Here is a 25,772-nt window from a genome sequence, read left to right as displayed (position 1 = left end):
AGCGTACAGCGATGCCAAAGCGATCGGGCTAAATTTAATGCATTATTGGCGTAAATAAGGCTTGATTAACAAAACTGCACCCGTCAGAGCAGTGTGCTGAATTTTGGTGGAATTATAAAATCAGGAGTTCTGATAGAAAATACTCTCCAAGCGAAAGGCGTTGGTAAATAACTTATATAACTCCGTTAGCGTACGTACGCCTAGTGAAAAACCAGATGCCTTCGGGGACTCCCTACTTCCCCTCCGAGCTGATTAATTAATTACTGCAGATCCGCCGAACATATCCAATTCCGCATATCATAGCGTACTTGTGCATAACCAAGTCACACAGTCTAGCGTATTGCTAATTTCGACAGGCTGGTTTATCTAGGAGCAGTCGAAATAAGAGTGGGGGATGAACTCATTTTGCCGCCCCTACCGCCGGGCCAGTATAAGTTTTTCGCACTTCCAGGGAGCTTCAGCATTCGTTGAGGAGCTTTCGACGGGAAACGACGGTCGGTCCGCTATCGAATTACCGCTCCTTTGTATACTATGTGAACAAAGCGGGGGGTGAAATCTTTCAGTTTTTTCGCTTATAATTTGTGATAGGCAACAGAAGATTACGGTAATGAGATGTACTTTAGATCTCGGTTGCAAAGTAGACTAAGACTTCGTGAAATATGAAGTAGGGTTTTGTATAGCAACAACTACTTGATAGTACGTGGAATTTCTGTAGGAGAACATAGAACTGTATAAATCCACGCTGTTTCTGAACAAAGAGCAGGTCAGATTATTAACTGATTAACAGGTAGTGAGGAGTGTTCCTGAACTAGTAAACCATACAGAAGATAGGGATAGAAAATTCTGCGTCATGCGGATGCTGGGAACGCCCGGCTTAACAGTGTAATAGACTAGCTGAAAGTAGCCGATATATTCATCTCCATGTAACTGGCAGTGGGTAGACAAAGAAGTAATAGGAGTGAACGGTAACACGTGTGCAAGAAATTGATAAATTGTGTAAATTACAATCTAATTTCAGTGATCCGTGTGCTACTAAAATGGTTTGCGCGAGACAAGATATGGAACTTCTGAACTCCAGGACTCCAGGATCCAGTGCTATGGAGTAATCCAACATGGGTAGGCCTCCGGAGCTTCCGGATAGGGCCGAAGGCATCAACCGTTGAGTACAAAGTTATGTTTCTTCTCCAATGCTAGTATTTCCCTTTGTAAATAATAGTCATGAAGTATAGGGTTAAAATAACATTATAAATAGGCTTAATCCGCCCAAGAATGGTCGGGAATCCTTTTATTCATTTTTGTTTTAATTAATTAATTAGATATGGGAAGGGAGTGATCCTGTGTTGGTGTATAGAATATGGGACCCCTTTTAGTGGCTAGATTTGCATGTTATCATATTTTGTTTAATTAGTGCTGAGAAGGAATTGAGGGGGAAAAGGAGTAGCATGCTATGTAGATTAATAATGTAGATCTCATCTGAGCTATTGCCTAAGTTACGCAGGGACTAGCGAGGTGACAGAGTCATCAACAAGTGCCCGTATCAAAGGAAAGGCTTGGGCTAGAATCAGCACTATGTTCGTAAAGATATAGTTTGTTGCATGATAATATAAGTTTTGGCTGTAACTGAAGATGCTCAAGGAATGACGTGCCGAGGTTTGAACCCATGTCCTCCACTACACTAGTGTGATTACATGTAGAAGGTCTGTTAGTGGTTTGGCAGGATTTAATAATGTTAATTAATTTGATTTTTATTATTTTATTATTATTATTATTATTATTATTATTATTATTATTATTATTATTATTATTATTATTATTATTATTATTATTATTATTTTCTTAATGTAACTTGATCAGTGTTTTGATACCAATACATTTCAAGCAAAAGGTTAGAGGATTATTATTATTGTTATTATTATTATTATTATTATTATTATTATTATTATTATTATTATTATTATTATTTTACCGAAGGTATTTTGATTTATGATTTATACCGATAGATTTCGAGCAATAGGGTAGTATCTGATAGGTACACACTCTCGCCTCAGAGGCGGAGAAATAGGAATATTGCTGTGGTCAGTGGCTGACGGATGGTGGACTTTTGAAGGAGAGAAGATACGAGTCGAACTCCAGACCTCCAGAGATATGAGAGAATGAAATGTGAATTAACGGTCGAATTTGAGAAATGATTCTCGTGTACTGAATGTATGTGGGCTGGTCCGAGCATTGAATAAAATGTGCCAGTTTCTAATGAATTAATTTGATGGACACAGAGAGAAAAAGCCTAGCGGGAAGCAGGTTGAATGGTGTCTTTAGTCTCCGGACCGTGGGACAAGTGTCAGTCATGAGTTACGGCTGAGAGGGGGAGCGTCTGGAACAGGGAGGAATAAATACAAGCAGAAAGGTTGGTCGGACCAACAATCTGGTTTCTTTTGAGAATAAAGACAGCAAGTGCTATAATTGCCACGCCGTAGATCATGACCCACAGAGCAATATAGATGTTTATTTTTGTTATGACTGTTCGATACATTATTAGGTTAATTAGGGCTTGATTACAGTACCCTGGATGGAGACGACCAGAGTCTCAGGTTCGAACCTCGTGTGAGCACAGCAGGGATCAACAGCTCGCTAAGACAGCGGGTTACAACGGGTTAATTACAGCCATTGTCTTTATTGATACATGTGTTTGATATATTTCTTTTCCAGGATGTGTTTTTGATTACTTATAATCGATGTCGATTTGAATCTAGACTTCGTGAAAGTCCACTGGTAATGATTGCAAATGATAATTCGTTGTTCAAGTCTGTGTTTAATTTTATATGGAAGACCTAAGTCAATTTTTTTTATTTTCCTTCTCCGTGTTTTGGTGACGGATTTCTGATTTGGTCAGAATGTTCGGATTAATTATGTTTTAATATTTACTTTATTGATTCCTAGAGTTAGCCGACCATTCAAAAAGCGGACATTTTTCTTTTGTGTAAATAGAGTCTAACGTGTAATACGGGATTCAGTCCCATGGAATACTCGCATTGGGGGAACATGGCTTGTTTTGTTTTTGTGAATATGGTAGGGTCATTTTATTGTGTATGTCTTACTCAAGTGGTTTATGGCAAACCGGGTGATAACACGCACAAAACAATTGCGATAATACACAAAACAATTTGTGTAGCATACATCCAAACTAATGTAATAATTATGTAAGCAATATAGGACACAGGCAATTCAAAGTGATAGTATGTGAAAAAGTGAAATCATATTAACAACCTCTCGGTTATTCTCTGTTTTGGTAGAGAGGGATATGGATATTAACGTCTGTGTCAAAAAGGAAAATTTATTGGATTAGAGAAAGTAACAGCTAACGTTGCCATTCACATAGATTTTGTCTGTGGAATGTGGAGGTAACAGCGGATGTCAATGGCAGTACGGATTTTTCCGCTGCTGAAATAAGTGATTGCTTATATCAATTGTGTAATAAGTATCAAGAGTGTATGTAAATTTTGTATATTTCACCGAGTGAATAGTAAATTGTTCCAAACGATTTCATGCCTATCTATACCGAAAAACATGCATCCAGAATCCTCTTCCGTTCATTGTAGGCCTTTAAGATAGTTTATGTTTGATAGCCTCTATATGCCGCGAACGGTCTTCGGCCCTGAGGAGTCCGTGTTCAGACCTCAGGAACGGGAGAGTAGCTTCGATGTATGGCCGATAACTTCTCATGTGAGTGGATTAAATATACAATCCCAATGAGGAGAAATCGGCACAGACCAAAAAGATCCCTTGACTATCGACTTCCGTGGAGCATGGTCCCATGTGTTCGTGACCCGAAAGGGTTGGTTTGTTGTCACATGGTCCCATGGGTCATGGGTGACGGTGGGAAAGGTCCCAATATATCTCCAACATTCTTTGGGGTAGGCCCGTCCAACCCCATCCTCTTACGAATATGTCCTCCTCTCCCTTACCCACTTCCTATACATAAATAGTGAGAAAACAGCACATGCCCACATATATACACTAAGTGCTATCCTGCTAACTTACAACAATTAATAATAAAAATTAATAATAGTAATGAACAAATAATAATCACAATTAACTAACATTCAGATAAAATAATAATTGAATACCCTACAATTCCTGTCCTAAATAAATCCAATCTAGCCCTTCTCTATCCTTAGATTCTACACGTACCGAGCTCGATAGCTGCAGTCGCTTAAGTGCGGCCAGTATCCAGTATTCGGGAGATAGTGGGTTTGAACCCCACTGTCGGCAGCCCTGAAGAGGTTTTCCGTGGTTTCCAATTTTAACACCAGGCAAATGCTGGGGCTGTACCTTAATTAAGGCCACGGCTGCTTCCTTCCCAGTCCTAGCACTTTCCTGTCCCATCGTCGCCATAAGACCTACTGTGTCGGTGCGAAGTAAAGCCAATAGCAAAAAAATTTATTCTACACGTAGCAATTATATCGTTGATGATGATGATGATGCTTGTTGTTTTAAGGGGCCTAACATCAAAGGTCATCGGCCCCTAATGGTACGAAATGAAAGAACAAAAATTGCAAAGGCATCCACTGACCAAAATAAAAATAAAATATGGCATGAAGAATGAATGGATGGACAGGAACTCAACAAAACACAAAACAAACAAACAAACTAACAAACAAAACCAGTGGATCGGACGCAATACAGATCGAAAATAACAGTATTACCGACCAAGGAACCACTTATAAAGCACAATGATACTTCGTGTCTAAAGGGGGTGCAAAATCCACGTCTAAGTCCCCACAGAATGGTACATGTCGCGAGTAAAATAGAACCATGGTATGTGTCATGTTGGGGTATTAATCAGAAATAGCGAAGACTCACGGTGTTCCACAAAAGATGGTACTACTCACAAGTATTGCAATACGTACAAGTAACGCAGACCTATGGTGTGTCTCACACAATGGCCCAACTCAGAGTCAACGCAAACCGAGAAGGTTCCCCACCTAGGTGTACTAAACACGGGCGCCGGTATTCCCGTGGTGTTCCTCACATAGTGGGTACTAATCACAGGCAACGCAGACCCACGGTGCTGCTCATATAGTGGTACAACTCACAGGCTACGCCCAGACCCGCGGTGTTGCACACATGGGTACGACGCACGGGTACTGGAATCCACCAGGCCAGGCTTTTACTGCTACTAATCACAAACCTATTTCGTACCGAATTTAGTGGTACTACTCGCAAGGACAGGCAACCTATGGTGTTCCGCGCGTGATGGTACGATTCAAAATTAGTTTCATGGTTCTAATTCAGTCAGCCCTTGGTCGCCCCTTTTAGTCGCCTCTTACGACAGGCAGGGGATACCGCGGGTGTATTCTACATGTGCGTCCCCCACCCGCAGGGGGTAGCAATTATATCAGGTCGTCGTTACAAAATCCGCCAATATCAGGTTTCATCAACTATTAGCACATGTCCTTGCCTGCTTATGTAATGAGTTCGCATTTCTTGTCCATTGACCTACTCTGTCTGAATTCCAGAACACTGTTAGTCAACAGTTGCACAATCGCCTGCCGTATCACAATTGATAAGGCCTCCTGCAGTTACAAACTCAAATCAGCACCCTAACTTACAACATTACACTCACCTTTCTGTTTTTCCAACGACTTAAACACACCTCCACCTTTTCAGCCTTCACACATCCACTTATTCAACCTATGCCTCCACCTCGCTCAACTTTCTCTCACATGCTCTTTTAATGGCACATACGTACCTTTTCAACTCTCCCCCATCTTCCCAATGCCTGATAATCCACCTTGTAATATAATGCCTGATAATCCACCTTGTAATATTCCGCTCATCCCCTTTTCCTAATAATTCCCGATGTTTGGCACTCAACAGACTATTCCTTGACTTCCTCGTTTTCTTACAATTACCAATTAAATGAAAATCGTCGCTTACTACCCAACATAATACACATACCGTCTTGTCTCTACTATTTAACCACCCCTTGTTCTTGTGGAGTCCCATCAACCACCATACCATCCCAAACCTGTTTAGCCTATCAACATACCTAATATTTATCCCAGTTACTTCTAATACTTATTCAAAACACTAAGGGAAATTCTTAGCCTAATATAGCCTTATATACGCTCTTCAGTTGTTGCTTGTACGCGGCTTGCAACAATTTCCCGCCTTCTTCTCTTTTCAAAACCATTCAATATTTAACTATTCTTTTCACACACTCAACTTCCGTATCTTCCCCACACAATAATTCAACCCCTGCGTTCGCTGTGCACTGAGGGAGCCACATCACCGCCTTACCAAAATTACTAATAATTCGTTTTAATTCCACTCTTTGTTCATCCGAACCCCCAATTTCTTCCCCATGCATTACCCTACCGAAAACAACCGATCTTAAAACTAACCTCAAGGTTTTATAGCTAATACTCGGATATTTAGCCAACAGGTTTTTGACTGAGGCTAGGGCGGCCATCCCTTTACTTCTCGCTTTCCTAATCTGATCATCCCAAGTCCCTTTTCTGTTAATAATCACTCCTAAATATTTCAAGTTGCTTACTTGTTCTAACCTATCTCCCTGCACCATCCAATTCCCATCTTACTTCCTTCCTTTGTAAGCCTGCGCAACTAGCACTTCGGATTTTCAACGCCCATTCCTTTGCGAACTCCGACACTGCATATAAGCTTTTCTGCATCCCTCCTGCCGTTAGAGTCATCAAAATCACATCATCTGCAAAGATCAATCCCTGTACCTCCAACCCATTAATCACCGGCACGGCCCAGTTGTTCTCCGCGTGACCATCCAAGATATCGTTAATAAATAAAATAAACAATAAAGGCGATAATTTACACCCTTGCTTTAAACCCACCTTAGACTCTATGGGTCTACTCAACCTGTCGTCTCCCAATTTTACATAGCACCTAACCACCTTATATATCGCCTCCACTGCCCGTATCATCTTTTTCGTACCCCCAATCTACCCAATTTCTTAAATAGAGCCCCTCTATTCACCTTATCAAATGCCTTTTCAAAGTCAATTGCCACTACATACACTTTACCTTTTGGCACGCTCAAATATTTCTCTAAGACCATCTTCACTATCATTATATTGTCCACTGTTCTTTTCCTTTTATCAAAACCCCCTTGGAAATCGGACAATACTTCGTTCCTTTCGGCCCATTCACTTAACCTGTCCGCTAACACCCCTGTATACATTTTACTTAAGGAATCTAACAGAGATATACCTCTATAATTATCCATACTGCTCTTGCTACCCTTTTTCTTATATATTGGACATACAATCCCTGTTTTCCACTCCTTAGAGAACTTCCCCTCATCAAATACCCTATTGAATTATTCTAAATAGAGTTTTCTTACACCGCACCGACACAGATAGGTTTTATGGGGACGATGGAACAGGTAAGGCCTAGGAGTGGGAAGGAAGCTATTTGCTTTACGTTTCATCGACACAGATAGGTCTTATGGCGACGATGGGATAGGAAAGGCCTAGGAAATGGAAGTAAGCGGCCGTGGCCTTAATTAAGGTACAGCCCCGGCATCTGCCTGGTGTGAAAATCGGAAACCACGGAAAACCATCTTCAGGGCTGCCGACAGTGTGGCTCGAACCCACTATCTTCCCATTACTGGAAACTGGCCGCACTTAAGCGACTGCAGCTATCGAGCTCGGTGGGAGTGAAGCGACCTGACCTTGATTAAGGTACATCCCCAGAATTTGTCTGGTGTACAATTTAGAAATTAGTTTATAATGTAATGCTTCATAAAGAAGTCACTCGCAGAAATTTACCTTTCGTTCATAACTATTATTTACGTTCAATTTCATAATTCATTATATGTAATTAGGAACCTTAAGATTCTGTAGTTTGTGCAATGTAGCATATATAAGATGGTTCGGCATAACAGTAGGCTTCATAGCTTGAGCCATGCCATATAAAATAAGTCATTAAATAAATAAATAAATAAATAAATAAATAAATAAATAAATAAATAAATAAAATGAAAAACCATGATTTTAAGCAGTTATGAGTTTTATGACTTAACGATTTATGAACGTTGCCCATAAACATCGTGCACTTTAGTGTTCTCTTATTACAAACAAGGATAACGTTCCAATGGATGTGAATATTAATTCCATTTGCACACAAGAAATATATAAACAATACGTTACTCACATTCAAGTATCCGGTCATTGTAACTTTCTGTTTGTAACCACAAACACTTTTGACTGGAATCTAGTCCCAACCACGAATTCCTCATCACATGTAAGCCAGTGAGAAGGTACTTACAGGTATAGAATATTGCAGACATTATGCCCATTATTTCTTACCTGAAACAAAACAAACAAACCCTTTTGTTATTAATTATATGAATGAAGAATGAGTATGAAACAAAACAAACTTACAAGATATGGAGCATAATTCCTGTACCTAATCATCTCCAAAGGCCATAAAAGTAGTGCGTGAGATGTAAAACCAATAAAATTATTACTCTAAATAGGTTTCACTTACGTCGTACCGACACAGAAAAGTCTTATGGCGACAATGGGATAGGTAATGACAAGGAGTAGGAAGGATGCGACCATGTGTAGGTATAGCAATCCAACTGATGAGCCCACTGTTACACTGGAGCGAAATCCTGGTGATTTCACGATTGTGACAGACCTAAAGAGCTTTTAACATTTGGAGTCGATGAAATTGAATTATGGTTTCCTTCTGAGAACTTAACTTCTGATTTAAGATCAAAAATAAGGTTTAAAATTGACCATCAACGAAACAACTACCTGAATCCAGACGGATGCATTGACTTTTAGCGACGTCCGGCTTCATGGCTAAATGGTTAGCGTGCTGGTCTTTGTTCACAGGGGTCCCGGGTTCGATTCCCGGCGGGGTCGGGATTTTTAACCATAATTGGTTAATTTCACTTGCGTGGGGACTGGGTGTATGTGTCGTCTTCATCGTTATTTCATCCTCATCGCGACGCGCAGGTCACCTACAGGAGACCAATCAAAAGACCTGCACCAGGCCTTTCCGGAGGCCACACACCATTATTATTACCTTTTTCGAAAGGGCAGTGGTCGCATGAAAGTATACCACTCAGCTCCTAGATGCTAAATTGTTTATCGTCTCATTTGACACATGGAGATAATGTTTTGAGGATTGTCACCATTAACAATAAAATCTAACATCGACGAGCCACCGACCCTCTGGTGAAATAGAATAAAGCACCGGTGTAAAGAGTGGAATCCGAACCAAAGGTGCGTAAAATGTTATTGCAAAATCCCACATGAATTAGACGGAATTCGAACTACTTAGTCCCATAATCCCCCCTGTGCTGTTGTACCAGAAGCACTCCATGTTCCAGGAAGTTTATTACAACTAATGCAGTCTTAATTTTAATCATGGACGATTCTCACGGTATTTGCTTCAAATACGGGTTGTTCAATCACCTACTTGTTCCTACCGGTACAACGCTGAAGGAAACAGGAACCACATTTTCTACGACCCTGTTGCAGACACTCGTCACCATGAATCAAGGGCTGCTGACAGCGATACCATGTCTACTTGCTGGAAGAATATAGTAGCACAATACGTACCACTTTAGAAGGTCTTCACTGCGGTAGTGTAGTAGTAACAGTAGTAGTAGTAGTAGTAGGAGTAGTAGTAGTAGTATATTGCCGAGTGAGTGACTACGTGGTTTTGGTCGCGTAACTGTCACCTTGCATTCGAAAGATGGTGGCTTCGAACCCCACTGTCGGCAGCCCTGGACATGGTTTTCTGGTGATTCTCATTTTCACACCAGATAGTACTTTGAGATTACGGCCCCTTCCTGCCCCATCGTCGAAGACCTATTTGTATCGGTGTGACGTAAAAATAAAATTTTAAAATAGTACATTATGCAACAAGCGTATAATGGCAATAATTAAGACAGGAGTGTGTTTATAAAAGGAGCAAAGCGAATTTTATAATTTCCATACGAGTGTCTTAATTACAATCATAGGCGAGTTGCATACGACTGTTTATGCTCCACGATAATTATAACTCTATTTTTTTAATATTCATAAATTTCTGTCGAGATGTCGCTTGACGGTTGAGTTTACTGAAAAGAGCACAGAGCGCATGCGCTGGGTTATTGATTTTCCGTGAGTGGATTAGAGACCTTGACAATGTCATATGTTTTCAAAGCTTTGATAGAAGGTTATCATAACCTAACTTTATTTCAAACACAAATTGTTTATTGTACAGCTGGTGAAGTGAATTTGCTGGAATGTGCCGTGTGGTTGTGGAAAATTGGAAGTAGAAGTGCATTGATGTTAATGTATGTGACCGACATGTTTGATTTTGCTATCCTTATCTAATTGGTCAAAAAGTTGTATCATAATGAAACTTGTATTGTAATGAGCCTCATTAAGAGTCAGTTTACCGAGCTCGATAGCTGCAGTCGCTTAAGTGCGGCCAGTATCCAGAATTCGGGAGATAGTAGGTTCAAACCCCACTGCCGGCAGCACTGAAAATGGTTTTCCGTGGTTTCCCATTTTCACACCAGGCAAATTAAGGCCACGGCCGCTTCCTTCCCACTCCTAACCCTTCCCTGTCCCATCGTCGCCATAAGACCTATCTGTGTCGGTGCGATGTAAAGCAACTAGCATGAATGAATCAGGAGTCAGTTTTCTGCAAATAATATTTATATTTCGTCATCTTCGAGTATAAATATTGTTATATTATTATTATTACGATGACTGCTGTTTAACGGGCGAAAACATCCAGTTAATCATTGAAATTCTATCACTATCTCCCCTACCTCTTTCCTGGCAGGAGAGAGACGGCTGTTGATTTAATTCGCTGCTATAGCAGCTAAATTGCTATGCAGGGAACTTGTGAAATACGACATGTTCATTTAATATGTATGTATTTATTAATGAACAAAACAGGCGTTCAGCCCCGAATACATGTTCACAATAATAATAAATAAATAACTAATAATAAACGCAGTCCAACCCAAGCCACCACTCTCCACCACATACAAAATAAAATGAAATGAACACCTCATCAGCCTGTTCTATGTTTACAATCTGCTGCTGGTGTTGCAACTTGCTGCTTGTTATCACTCACACGTACCCACTCATCACGCGACCTTCTTGCTTCAGCATTTTCATCACCTCTATTGTTCCCTGACCTACTCCAAAATAAGCTACACCAGCAACATTACACTATTGCATACCAAACCAGCCATGACACTAACATTGCATTTAATCTTTCAGATTCCACCTCCTATAGTACAAGACTAAATAATAACAACAATATTCCGTCATTGCATTCCAATCCATCATACCACAGCTTTTACCAATCAGCGTTAACATTGCTTCATATCATTTCACTCCGCCATAACACTCCATAATAAAATTACCTCTCTATCTCCCAAAAATTTCGACCATGCATAACAAATACCAATCACGCCTATACCAACACCTCTCCAACATCATACTCCTTCCTCCTCTCCATACAAACAAACCACAATTTACAAAATTGTAATAAAATCACCTCTCTCCAGCTCCAAAAATTCAATACTCATACCCGACACCAATACAATAATACCCCCTCCCAACTTCCACGAATTCGGCCGTAAATAAACCATCTCAATACCATACCATACATCACCTAATCATACATACTAAGCCTCCAATGCTTCCGACACCATATCTCAGCAATACAACACATACCAACACCTCTCCAACATCATATTTCTTCCTCCTCTCCATACAAACAAACCAAAATTTACAAAATAACAATAAACTCACCTCTATCCAGCTCCAGAAATTAAATACTTATACCAGACACCAATACAATAATACCACCTCCCAACTCCCACGAAGTCAACCATAAATAAACCATCTCAGTACCAAACCATACATCACCTAAATACTAAACCTTCAATACTTCCCACACCACATTTCAGCAATACAGCACCAACTCCACATTATATACCACCTCTACTTATATCACCACTTCTCTCACACTACATTCCAACGATATAACACTTTTCCAACACCACATTTACCACCACTCCTCCAACTCCAAATATCACAATAAATATATCACTTTACCATTACCACATCTCAGCCTTCACAAATTATTTACCATCATAACCTAATGAAATTACAATGAATAACCAATACCAGTCACGCATAAACCAACACCTTTCCAACATATTTCTTCATCCTATACCACTTCTCCATTACCATATTTATACCACCACTCCTCCAACTCCACATATCAACAATAAATATACCACTTCACCATTACCACATTTCAGCCTTCACAAATAATTACCATCATAACCTAATAAAATTACAATGAATAACAATTACTAACATATCATAAAACAAACAGACCATGCAATCCTGTCCTCTTACCCAACTCCGCCTAACTAAGTACTCAGTCCCTACATTCCCTAATCCATTAGAATTTTAACATACTATCTCCTTCCCTTATACAGATAACTATTCCACCCCCTATTCCCCTGCCCACCCTCTAACTCACTCTCCTTCATTTTACTCTCGCAGGCCTTTTTTGTCGCACAAAAATACCTGTTCAATTCACCCCCTTTTTCCCATTGTTTAATAATCCATCTCAGTATTGCGTTCTCATCCCCTCTCCCCAGTATTTCCCGATGCTCGGCACTCAATAATCCATGTCTTAACCCCCTCGTTACCTCACAGTCTCTTAGCAAGTGAAACTCATCATTCACATCTCCACAAAGTACACACCTTGTCTTATCCCTGCCCTGTAACCAGCCTTTATTCCTTGGCAGACCTAAAAGCCACCACATCATCCCATATCGTTTTGACCTATCGCCGTATCTAATATTCAACCCTGCTATCTCCTCTATTTTCGTCAAAACAGTCAGCGAATTTCTTAGTCTGCTTTCCCCCAATAATTTCTGCCTATGGATATCTCTAATTCTCCTTTCCAGTATATTCATCCCTCTCACTTCTGTCTTTGACCAAACCTCCCCCCACAGGTGTCCTAATCCTATCCTCTCCAAATATCCCTTTATTTTTTCTAACCATCCACCCTTATACATGCTCTTAAATTGCTGTACATATGCTGCCTGTAAAACTCTCCCACCTTCCTGTCTTTTTAAATTCATCCAATATCTAACTATTCTTTTCACACCCTCTGATTCCAAATCCTCCCCACACATTAATTCCGCCCCTACATTTGCTGTACACCTCGGTAAGCCCATCACTAACTTGGCAAAACTACTAACAATCCTTCTTAGTTCCTCTCTTTTCTCATCCAGCCCCCAAACTTCTGCTCCGTATAATACCCTCCCCACGATTACCGACCTGAACACGAGTCTCAGTGTTTTGTAACTGATCCCCGGGTACTTGAGTAGCAAATTTCTGACTGAGGCTAAGGCTGCCAATCCTCTATATTTCACTCTTTTGATCTGGTCACTCCAAGTTCCTTTATCATTAAAAAAATAACTCCTAGATAGTCCAGCTTCCTTACCTGTTCCAATCTTTCTCCCTGAATTACCCAATTCCCTTCTATCTTTCTTCTTTTGTTCACCTGTACTACCAATATTTTAGACTTATTTCCATTAATTTTCAATCCCCATTTCCTCGCAAATAGCATCACTGACTCTAAGGCCCTATTCATCGCCCCTGAAGTTAACGTCATCAATAACACATCATCCGCAAATATCAGTCCTGGCACTTCCAAACCATTAATTACTGGTACAGCCCAATTTTCTGCCCCAAACCCCTCTAAAATATCGTTGATAAATAAAATAAACAGTATGGGCGATAACTTGCATCCTTGTTTTAAACCCACCTTGGACTCTAATGGTCCACTCATTCTCCCTTCTCCCAATTTTACACAAAACCTGACGTCCCTATATATTCCTTCCACTGCCCTCAACATCTTCTCCGAAATCCCTAACCTTCCTAATTTCTCTAGTAGGGCCTCTCTATTTACCTTATCAAAAGCTTTCTCAAAAGCTATTGCTGCTACATAAACCGTACTTCTAGCCATATTCTTATACTTTTCTAAAATAGTCTTTACTATCATTATATTATCCACTGTTCTTTTCTTTTTCCTAAATCCCCCTTGGTAATCTGTCAAAATTTCATTTTCTTCCGCCCACCCGCTTATTCTGTTCGCTAGCACCCCAGTATATATTTTACTCAAAGAATCCAACAGAGATATACCCCTATAACTGTTCACATTGTTCCTACTACCCTTTCCCTTGTATATAGGGCATATAATTCCTGTTTCCCATTCCCTAGGGTAATTTCCTCCCTCGAATATCCTATTGAATAGTTTCACCATGCCCTCTATCATTATCTCATTTTTACTAATTTCCTTCCAAAACTTATTATTTATACCATTACACCCCCCGGCCGACTTCGCTCTGGCTCTGCTTATCACTCCCCGGATTTCCTCTCTTGTGATTTCTTTATCCAAGTCATAAATTGCCACTCCCCTATTCCTCCAAATTACTTCTTCTCCCGAACCTCTCCATCTATCACCCCCCTTTTTTCCTAGTAATTCATCGAAGTGCCTGACCCATTGCACTTCCTCAATACTCGTTCTCTCCATATTCCTTCCACCCTTAATAATTCTATTAATCTTATCCCAGACTCTCTCAAAATTGTTAGTCTTGCAGTCATTATTTATGGCTTCCATTTGTTCCTCTAACCACGTCTTTTTTGTCTCAGAGATTTTCTTTTTATACTCCTTCCTCAATCTACAGAAAAACTCCCTTTCTTGGCTCCCACCTTTCCTTCTATATTCTCCTAACGCGTCTATCACCTTCCTCCGCAATCCTTCACACTCCCTATTAAACCATTCTTCTCCCTCTTTCTTATTTCCTTTTCTAGCTTTCACCTTCTGCGCTATCATCTTTATTGGATGTAGCAACAATTCCAAGGCTTTATCAGTATTATTCTCTTCTAACGCCCCTTCCCACCCATATTTCAGAAGATGTAGCTCCTCCTTTACTACCCTATTCCAATCCCGGCCCACCTTCTCTGTCCATTTATACTTATTATAACCCCTCCCTCGTTTATCCTTTGTCTCATTTTCCTTCATTGTACACTTCTCTTCCTCTCTTTTCAGCATAACCCTCACCGGGAAATGGTGTGACTCAATCCAATCTCCTATTTCCATACTTACAACTTCCTCAATCATCCCTTCCGAGCTCAAAACCATATCTATCACACTACCCCCTTTCTCCGTAACATATGTCAATTTCCCCGTCCTGTCACCCTCTATCCACCCATTCAGAATATACAAGTTTCCCACAGCACACATCTCTAGGAGCTTCTCTCCATAACTATTTGTAATTTTGTCCTCACTCCTTCTGCTTTCTAACAAACACATTCCATCCTCCCTACTATAAACTGGGCTCTGTTCTCCTATTCTCGCGTTCCAATCCCCAAATAACAACATATCCTCCTCCCCTGGATACATTCCCCTTATCCTACCAATATCCACCAATAACTCTTCAAAAAAATATTTATTTGCATATTCTGAATTACTAGGGTGGCAGTAAACAAAGCTAGATTTATTTTCTTCCTCCATCCCTCTCTCCCTCCCAAATTCAATCTCAGCCATATGGTTTCCATCATATCGGTCTCTATATCCTCTACTCTTTCACTAATTTCTTCCCTAATTAGAACTATCATCCCTCCTGGTGCTCGCCCCTTATTCCTCTCTTTTCTTCTATATTTATATTTTATCTCAAACCCCTTCCATGCAATCTCCCTCCCTGTTTCCAACCACGTCTCCAAGAGTGCCACAACATCGAAACTTTCAATTACTTCCCTAACTTTCTTGTTTCCTAATTTGCTCCTTACTCCTTCAATATTCACACATCCTATCTTCCAATATTGTTATAACTTTCCCTCCCTCCCTTCTAGGTCTCCCCCTCTATTCTTACTTCTAGTATTTATCGACCTCTCTCCCTCTGTATCCTCCATCCCTTTACGTACTTTTCCCCATATGTCTTTTAAGCTCTTACTCCTGACTTTACTCATAATTTTTTTACCTTCTTGTCGATCTGTCTCCTCTTGACCTTTGTTGTTCACTACAACACTGCACCCTGTACTCACCCCTTCTTGCTGCTCACCCCCACTCACCCCCTCACTATTTTGGACTTCTGAATCCACCTCCCTTTGTCCTTTCTTGCTCACTGCACCTCTACACTCTCCTCTCCCAGTTTCTTGCGGCCCACTCTCACCGTCCACTTCACTATCTTGGTCTTCTGTCTCCCGGCTGCACTGCCCATTCTCTTCCGAGATGCCCTGCTCTCCTGCCACGTCCCTCCTCCTCTTCTTTTCTTCTTTCTTCTTCCCATCTTGCCTTGTCCTCTCACCACTCTCAACCCTCTCGTTTTCGTCCATTTCCTTTAGCTTAGTCACTGAATGAACTCTGACCCATCGCCCGTTTGTCACCTCCAACCTCAGACCTCTTATTCGGGCCTTTAGCCCCTGGTTCCTCGCTCTCCATAGGTGCCTATTCAAGATCTTCGCGTTTTCACTTCCTTCTCTTCCCATGTCTCCTTTCACCCCTATTTTCCGCCCTTGTAAATTCTTGCTGTTCCTTAACACAGAATCTGCCATTAAGGTTGAGAACAATTTAACCCTAATTGGCCTCCGACCTTTGATTTTACCAACTCTCTCTACATCATCAATGTCTACCTCACTAAAGTTTATCTTCATAACATCACGTATAGCTTCCACCACCTTAAATATCAGCTCAATCTTGCTCTCTCTCGCCCCTTCCTCAATTCCATATATAAATATGGCTTTTTTTCAATCTCTCCTGTCTGTACCCCTCCGCTTCTTTCTTCATCTTCATCACCTCCTCTTTCAGATGTTTCACTTCCCCTCTCAATAACTCGATTTCTTTCTCGTTATTGACCACTCTCCTGCTCGATTCCTCTGTCTTCGTTTCAAGCCATTTCTTCATGTTCCCTATCTCCCTTCTCTGCTCCTCCATCATGTCCTTTATTTCCTGCACCTTATCCCATTGACACTTCTCCTGCATAACTTCACTTACAACCACCCTGAGTGCGGCCAAATCCTCCGTACTATATTTTCCACTGGTATTTGGGCCTGGGTTTACTTCCACCCCCCCAATAACCAGTAACACTGCTATCACTGTCACCACCAGCACCGCTTCACTCATTTTCAATCCGTCCGTCACCAATCCACTCCTGGCCTCCTTCTTCTGCCTTGCCTGCCATTTCCCAATAGCGGCCCGGTACTGTTCAATGCCGACCATGTTTACAGCACGCACTTCGCTACGCAACCTCTCTCCTCGACCGCTCGAGCTAGACTGCTGTTCATTTAATAAAATTTAACAAATATGTGGCTCAGACGGCCTGTTAAGGTCCTTGGTCTGCCAAGACGAATGTTACCCTGCTAAATGACCTGCAGATATTTGAGTGTCACGTGATCACTGTGACGATACTCTTAACCGTACAGCTTGTTTTTTATTACGCTTCTTCCAAAAAAGTATACATCTACTTCAGATCGAAGTTTATGCACAGGCAACTAACTACCTTAAGCGAGTCTTTCCAGTAGGATTTCATTGCGTTGTGCTATTATACATCGACACTCCTTTGAATAGGTTTGTATAGACGCTCGTAAAATTAGGACTGAGCTCCGTGACATGTAATATCAAGCGTGATGTAAACTACTGTACTTCATAAGGGTAATGATGTTATTCTTTATAAAGACTACCAGTGACGGCCGGTGGATTGTTAGGTCGGCTGGGGGGAGGGGGGCGGCCACAGTACTTCCCCCACACACACACACCTCCTTGACAACTTTGATAGAAAAGAGAAGAGTGAATTGAGATCTTAAGGCTGCCCTCATCAGTTGTTTCGGCCATTTTTATATACAATGATGGTTAAATTTCAAGAAGACCAACACTGAAGATAGGATGTGAAAATTACGTATATTCTCCTTGGAAAGAAATAGCTCAGAGTTCTGATGGTTCGAAAGTGATAAGCGGGCAACACATGTGCACAGGCAATAATGAAGGCCGTGTGCAACAATGCGCACTTTGTTCATTGTTACACCCATCAACTGAACTTGATTATAGAGCGTTGTGCAACGCAAAACAAGCAAGTGAAAGGATTTTTAAAATAGTAATTTAGAAGGATTTTTCACGTTTTTCTCCAAATCTTCCAAACGGACAGCCGTACTAGATGACATCGTTTAGAAACTTTTCCCGAAAAAAAATCCACTACTAGATGGAATTTTAGGGCAGGATGCATAAGAACTGTTTTAGTCTACTAAAAGTAACTGAGTAAAGATTTTGGATGATTGTAATGATTGTTCTGCTAGTTACAAGTAACTAACCTCATGTTTGTTCCGTATTGAAGATAACAATAAGTAAGATTCTATTAGAATAAAATTTATTGAAGCCACCTATTCAATACAATTCACCGTTTGTGGTGATTAAATTCAAAGTGATTTATACACACTGCATAGGTACATGTTTCGCCCTATTTTTGGACATCTTCAGCCTATTTCAACATGTACTTATGCAGTGTATATAAATCACTTAGAATTCAATCACTACAAACGGTGAATTGTATTGAATAGGTGGCTACAATAAGTTTTATTCTAATAGAACCTCACTTATTGTTCTGGTTGTCTCAGAGAAATATCGTCTCATATCAACTGAAGACGGACGGAATATATTGAGTCTTAAAGCTCGTACTGTTTAGTTTTAGATAGTCCCAGAATCATTACTGTTCGTTTTTTCAATGTGCCCCTTTAAAGTAGAATCTACCTCGACCTTTAAATTACCCAACCCACGAAAAAATTCCAAGATTATCGGATGAATTGGCTTCATTTTATTGTCACAGTGCGAACTGAAATTTTACACATTTAATGCAGTCGATCAGTTTACTGAGTAGGTGACGGTTTTCCGGCAAGTCCTCATTGAACTGTTTAATTTTCAACCTATTATAAACGATCTATCTAACTGGCGCCTGATGTCTACCTTACCAAGCATCGCGAAATCGATACTATTGTTTATATGCTTTTCACTAGATTTATGTAGGGTTTTCTTACTCATTCAAATATTTTAGGTCCATAACACTAGTTAATGGCCACGAGAGATCACGACAATTCATAGCCAAAAACAAAAGAACGCACTTCTTATCTCACATCCACCCAACCAGTCTGCATGCTTGTAAAATGTGCGTTTGACTCTTCTAGTATAGCCAGCTTTACTTTTGCACGGATTCTAAACCTGTGTAATATTTAAATAAGGTCTAATCTATTATCAAAAGAAAGACGTCCGCTCTTCAAAACAGAATTAATATTCAGTCAAGGACAATTAACCCTCATAAGTCCGACTCGTTGGCTGAACGGTCAGCGTACTGGCCTTCGGTTCAGAGGGTCCCGGGTTCGATTCCCGGCCGGGTCGGGGATTTTAATCTTAATTGGTTAATTCCAATGGCACAGGGGCTGGGTGCTTGTGTTGTCCTCATCATCATTTCATCCTCATCACGACGCGCAGGTCGCCTACGGAAGTCAAATAGAAAGACCTGCACCTGGCGAGCCGAACCCGTCCTGGGATATCCCAGCGCTAAAAGCTATACGACATTTCAACCCTCATAAGACGTAAGCATGATTAGAATAAGTGTGAACATTTAAAACAGAAAGGCATTTAAGACTTAAGCACTGTGAGAACAACACACAAGTTTCAACTCTAGAGCACAGCAGCAATATTATTATTATTATTATGATTATTATTATTATTATTAATATTTTAATGTTATTTGCTTTACGTCCCACTAACTACTTAACGGTTTTCGGAGACGCCGAGGTGCCGGAATTTTGTCCCGCAGGAGTTCTTTTACGTGCCAGTAAATCTACCGACACGAGGCTGACGTATTTGAGCACCTTCAAATACCACCGGACTGAGCCAGGATCGAATCTGCCAAGTTGGGGTCAGAAGGCCAGCGCCTCAACCGTCTGAGCCACTCAGCCAGGCATTATTATTATTATTATTATTATTATTATTATTATTATTATTATTATTATTATTATTATTATTAAGCACAGATAAAGAAATAACGAGGATATCACTATCACCACAAGCAGTTCCGAATCACAATCGCACCGGTGAATTAACACACACTACTTTCAAAGCTTAATAGCATACAGAAAAATCACCACGAAGTACGAACATAAAGAAAGATCACAACCAAAGAGTACAACTTCGGACCAGTACCATCGCACTGATTCAAGTTTTCCGCGCGAAAACGAACTCACTCACTGCTACCAACCTTGACGAAGCGTGTGATGTAAGCCACTTTTACTTTTGCAATTTGAATCAACATTCCTGGTCTCAAATGTTACCTTTCATTACCATTCATGATTATTCTTCGTCTTCATATATAATTAATAAGAGAGCAAACAAGGTCATAAATTATTCTTTAATGTTATTATAGACATTTACCAGTGAACTGCGCACTGAAAGTCACCTAAGTTTGATATTGCCTAACAGCCTTCCTTATTCATGAGAATTTACAGTTTTACGATGAAATGTAATTTTCTTAGCGTTATTCAAGTCCAGTTTCTGACTTTAAATATCGAGAGAAAATAAAAGCCCTTTTCGTTCTCTAGGAAGGACACCATCCTGGAGTCCTTGCGGTCCGGCCGCTACTGAAGATTGGGCCTGGCACTACAATGGACTCTTACTCCGAAAGTAAAGGTGCCCAGAAAATGACGTCTAATGTTGCTGCAGTCCGAGCTGTGCCAAGGAGAAGTCTGGACGGTAACCACTGTCGACTTTGCCACAGTGAGATCGAAACCTTTTCGCCCGCACGGTGAAACTCTTCTCGATGCCCGTCACCACACCATCCATCACCGTCCTTTGTACAGGAGAGGATACACCACTCATGAGGAATTTTTTGGAATCGCTTTACAAGGGAGCACGAAGCGAATCCTTATCATAGTCTTTAAAGCTGACTCAAAAACTGGCTATATACTAGACCCAAATGTCAGGTTTGAACTGAGATGAGACCAGCCACAGGATGTTGACAAACAGAAGAAGGCAATTACCCTATGTGGGTGCGGGGCGCAGATGAAGTATACACCCACGGTATTCCCTGCCTGTCGTAAATGTGACTTAAATGGGCGACCAAAGGATGACGGATCTTGATCCATGAGCTTACCTTTGATTAGTACCCATAACGCGAGGAACACCATGGGTCGATTTTACTTGCGATTACTACCACTCTGTGAAGAACACCATGGGCCTGTGATTAGTGTCATCGGGGTTGGATCACTATGAGTTTACAATACCCGTAATTAGAACTACTATATGCGGAACACCAAATGTTTTCGTTACCTGCGATTAGTACCATTATGTGACGAATACCGCAGGTCTGGGCCTCTGATTAGTACCATTATGTGAGGAACACCGAGGTTCCTGGCTGCTCCTGTGATTAGTACCATTATGAGAAGCGGAGACCTGGATTTTGGACGCCTTTGGATAACAAGCATCATCCATTTAATAATTTTGCTTTGGAAGCAGTCCCTTGTTCAGTTTCTACCATTGTTTTAAGATATTTTGTGGGAAAATGGGGCATTGCATATACGATCCATTGATTGTTTTAAGATAATAATCATTGCTCAGGGTCATCTTTTCCAATTTTAATCAATGGATAGATTTTGGAATTAATTTAACGTTCAATATCGTAAGTTGGATCCGCTGATTGTTTTAAATTCGTATTCATTCATTCTTCTTCATCATGTTTTGAATTCTGGTTAGTGGATGAATTTTGTGATTTTAATTGTCATTACATTTCGTCTCATCTCGTACCATTAGGGACCGACGACCTAGATGTTAAGCCCTTTTAAACAACAAGCATCATCATTATCATCAAGAAGGCAATCTACGAACCTACAGGGCCCTACTACAAAAATAAATACAACCTTGAACATATTGAGGTGATCGGAGTGATGGAGGGTGTTCGTGTAACGACCCCAAGCCTTTTTGTAAAGACCTGGAAAATGCTAGGCATCCCAAATATTACCACCACAGAAATTTCTATCTCGTGATTTTACGAATCTCTTACAAGCTATGTAACAATATATTATTGTTCTTGATCACAGCTACTATTTCCCTATCTTTTATCAGCAAGCAATTGTCTCACCATATTATTTGTCTTTGTTATGCTTTGTCCCTGTGAGAGTCTTGATAATGTTCAGGAAGCTAATAAAATAAAATAAAATAACACTCTGAAACTTAATTTCAGCATTCTTTGGTCATGCCACTACTGATTGTTTGTATGCAATAACTCCTTACATTAGAGTGAATAGTGACAGGTATATGTCATGCATCCCTAGTTTCGGAGCTGTACTTGGGAGGGTAAAAATTCAAAAATACCAAAGTGTTAAAATCGAAACAATGTCTAGACGACATGTACTACTACCGTATTCACAAAGCCGCACACACGAGATGCTGTCAATTGTATAGACTGTTTTATTTATAAATAATATACACATTATATACACACATTTATAAACCTCCATCTTGACCTGAGTCGAAGGATGAGAAGAAGAAGACTGCTAGATTACAAAGTCAACCAACACAACAAAATCGCAACATGAGTTCACACACTTGACAAACGACTTTCACTAGGAACTCAACTCCCAAGACGGTCCTTAATATACCTTGCCTGGCCAGGCTTCTAGAAAAGTATGTCATAACATGTTTTCTTGTATTTCCTCGAGTCTCCAATAACCTATGTACAAATTAATAGAAATTTCTATAAACCTCGAGTGACAAAGGTGCGTTTTTCTGGAATCTTACCCTGTGTTGCATAATATTACATCGGATTTATACGTCATATTTACAAGTAAGAAAAAAATTGTATACTATTAATTACGTGTTTTACCTTAAATAAAGTCGTATTAATAACCATACAGCAGACGTATCGTGACTTAACCTCACATGTCTTGTTACACAAGACAGATCATACAAAACACAAGTAATAAATGATACGTCCATGATTTATGTCAAATAAAGTTCGTAAGTAATTACGTAAATAATAACAATAATAATAATATCACTTACTAATCGAGCTCGATATTTCCACTATTTACCCATCGGTTTAGAGAATTGTTTCCAAGTTATGCTAGTCCTTTACACTTGCATCACTACACTAGAGAAAAATATCTCATTTCAGAGAAAAAGGACCAATGTATTGTACCAGGAAAGCCTAGGTCCTGGCCAATATCAATCGAAAGAAACGTTATTCCAGCATAAAATATCCGTCCGACGTACGAACATCTAAGTAAAGGAATGTTCCAGCATGTGCCAGACTTTACGAGTGCACTAGGCGAAGTCAAGTGACGTCACCTGTCGCTCGAAGCTCACCTCCCCTAGAGATATTTCTCGAAAAGAATTTTCTTTTCGCAAGCTTTTCAACGTCTTAACCAATTTCAACGGGACAAACGCTGAATTGTAGCGGACGTCATAAAAGTTAATCCCTGTGAATGTCGAATTAATCCATCCCATGGTTGTTGAGTTATAATAATTTAAAATCTAAGAAAATTATGCACTCACGGTCACATGGCCAAGAGAACCACCCCTCCCAGCGCCGGTATATATGTCAAGGCTAACAAGCAGAGCAGCGCAGTACAAGGACGAGTACACAGATGTGTGTGTGAGTGAGACAGATGGGAGACCGACCCTCGTACAGTATGTCCGCGCAGTCACGGTGAAAGTACTTGCCGTCGCGTTTCCGGAATACGAATTTATATCGCCGACAAAATTATAAAACGTCGCACTGTATTTACTATATCGCGTCGCGACTACGGTCTAATTCTAAAGACATTTGAGAATATAATACGAGTGAACTTATTGAAGTGCAAATACCAAATATTTAACGTTCACAGAGTATATCATTACGTGTGGACTTAGTTTACTTTACATAATATTGAACTTCTACAATGAACAGAAACTAATGTGTAGAATTACCAGGACTCATTTCTTTTCGAGCATTGAACTGTGTTTTTTTTATATTCACGTAGTGTTCATGTCATATTAGTATACGACTTACAGTAGTAAACTGGGTGAATACTTAGATTTTTTCTGAGGTAATATGACGTTATAATAACCAGATAATCAGAAAATAATCCTTAGCGACTTAATGACCGTGTTCAAAGACTGTGATTATAGACTGTGATTTGCCTTTCTTAAGTGTGAACTGTGTAATTATGGACGTTCTTAGTAACGACTTTAAATAGAATTTCATACAGAAAGGACTGTGATTATTCATTTAACGTCTTAAAATTCAATTACGCCATAAACTGTGTTCGACAGTAAATGACAGTGTCAGTGATAACTACTCGCACTAAGTGAATTTTCCGTGTACGAAATATCACCTTAACGAGCTGCTATTCTTCACGATCCAGTTCCAGCAATCATCACCTCATCGAGGGACGTCAACATGGTGTGTTAATGGAACATCGCCGATCTTGATTCTCCACGGAACATTCCAGACATCCGTCCTTCAACATTTGTAGCAACATTTCTTTCATTAAGTGAGTAGTAACAAACTGACTAAAATTTTCTCATTAATTTTGAACAGTGGAAACTTCAGTGCCGCGTGTGAACAAATATTTCAGGGTTCTCACAATTTCTCAGAAGTTCATCTTTTGTGATTAATTTAATTTTCAAATTTAATTTTCATATCTCATAAAAGAACTTTAGGCTTTTCAAGTGTGCTATACATTACGGTTTACAAACTGAGAAACTGAAAAACTTTCAACAAACATTTAAATTCTCATGTTAATTTGCAATTACAAGTGTATGCTCATATTTAGAAAGACTTTAGGTGGAAATCTAATACCTCGTATTCTCACATATGAAAAACTCTGGAATCAGTGACATTCATTTAATTTTCATGAACAGAATTCAAGAAGATTACGTTTAAATTTTTAATTTCAATGCCAGATTTGAGTCCAATAATCATATTGCAGGGTGAAGAATCAAAAAATTGTTTTTTTTTAAGTTATAACCATCTATTATTCGCTCTGCGAGTCTATCCTACACTGTATCGACTCCAAAACTAAGTTCCACGCCCTGAGGTCCTACTCATGCCCTTTACCCAAGAACTTTTCCTGGTACAGTATGTATCAACAAGAGTCTGGCTTCAATATGATGCAATCGACTGGTGCAGAAGTGCTACCACTTTGAAGAACTAAAATCGCCATGCCGCGCGGCTAGCAATTAGTGCCATTCCGGACACTGATGTGGCAGAATGTCACGTGATTCACATCAGAGGGTTCTACAAGTATACGGCAAGAACAATATCAAATATTGAATATTTGATGAAAATGTGATGCGAAAAATCATCTTTCTCTCGTGAAACGTCGCGACATGTGGCTTTAAAATCATCAGAAAACGCATATGACAGAACAGATTGGCGTGCCATAATTCCAAAAAGTACAATATGACAAGGGTGTTAAAAGGTTTATCCGGAATATCCCAAAGTGGCCGAACGTCCTGAAGCGTGTTTGGCACTGCTGGGGTACCGGCAGAGCATATCTTCTGCCCCGGCGCTGGAAAATAGTTTCAGTCGAAGATATGTAAATTTGTTGTAGATTAATATCACCAATAAAATTTAAAGTATTTGAAAATCGTACTAACTAGATACTGCATTTCGATAAAAACAAAATCTAACACGCGGTACGTCGAAAATTATGGCC

The 25,772-nt window shown here is 40.0% G+C and overlaps 1 protein-coding gene across 1 annotated transcript in view; it reads right to left on the bottom strand.

The window, feature by feature from the left end:
• Window positions 1-25,772, bottom strand: part of LOC136874660 (alkaline phosphatase) — a 744,425-nt gene that overhangs the window by 426,727 nt on the left and 291,926 nt on the right. The gene's annotated exons all lie outside the window — the stretch shown is intronic.

This window comes from Anabrus simplex, chromosome 5 (genome assembly GCF_040414725.1).
Source record: "Anabrus simplex isolate iqAnaSimp1 chromosome 5, ASM4041472v1, whole genome shotgun sequence".
Taxonomy (NCBI): domain Eukaryota; kingdom Metazoa; phylum Arthropoda; class Insecta; order Orthoptera; family Tettigoniidae; genus Anabrus; species Anabrus simplex.
This window is presented reverse-complemented; position numbering and strand designations above follow the sequence as displayed.